The following is a 1,059-nucleotide window of genomic DNA, read 5'->3' on the forward strand; positions in this document are numbered from 1 at the left end:
GAACCCCCAAAATTAGACTGTTAGGGCGGCTTTGCACACTACGACATCGCAAGTGCGATGTCGGTGGGGTCAAATCGAAAGTGACGCACATCCGGCGTCACTTGCGATGTCGTAGTGTGTAAATCCTAGATGATACGATGAACGAGCGCAAAAGCGTCGTTATCGTATCATCGGTGCAGGCTCCGACATTTCCATAATGCCGATGGTGCGACAGGTACGATGTTGTTCCTCGCTCCTGCGGCAGCACACATCGCTGTATGTAAAGCCGCAGGAGCGAGGAAAATCACCTTAACTGCCGCCGGCGGCTATGGAAGGAAGGAGGTGGGCGGGATGTTACGTCCCGCTCAGCTCCGCCCCTCCGCTGCTATTGGGCGGCGGTTCAGTGACGTCGCTGTGACGCCGCACGGACCGCCCCCTTAGAAAGGAGGCGGTTCGCCCGTCACAGCGACGTCGCCGGATAGGTATGTATGTGTAACGGCTGTTGTGCAGCACGGGCAGCGATTTGCCCGTGTTGCGCAACAGATGGGGGCGGGTACCCACACTAGCGATATCGGGACCGATATCGCAGTGTGTAAAGTAGCCTTTAGTGTTTGAAAGCCCCCAAGAGTTGTATGATCACTAAACATTAGACTGTTAGAGTTGGTAAGCGCACCGAGAGTTGTATGAACCTCCAACATTAGACTGGTAAAGTTGGTGAGCCTCCAAGAGTTATACGAACCCCCAAAATTAGACTGTTAGGGCGGCTTTGCACACTACGACATCGCAAGTGCGATGTCGGTGGGGTCAAATCGAAAGTGACGCACATCCGGCGTCACTTGCGATGTCGTAGTGTGTAAATCCTAGATGATACGATGAACGAGCGCAAAAGCGTCGTTATCGTATCATCGGTGCAGGCTCCGACATTTCCATAATGCCGATGGTGCGACAGGTACGATGTTGTTCCTCGCTCCTGCGGCAGCACACATCGCTGTATGTAAAGCCGCAGGAGCGAGGAAAATCACCTTAACTGCCGCCGGCGGCTATGGAAGGAAGGAGGTGGGCGGGATGTTTACATCCTGC

Source organism: Anomaloglossus baeobatrachus, chromosome 7, assembly GCF_048569485.1.
Source record: "Anomaloglossus baeobatrachus isolate aAnoBae1 chromosome 7, aAnoBae1.hap1, whole genome shotgun sequence".
Classification (NCBI taxonomy): Eukaryota; Metazoa; Chordata; class Amphibia; order Anura; family Aromobatidae; genus Anomaloglossus; species Anomaloglossus baeobatrachus.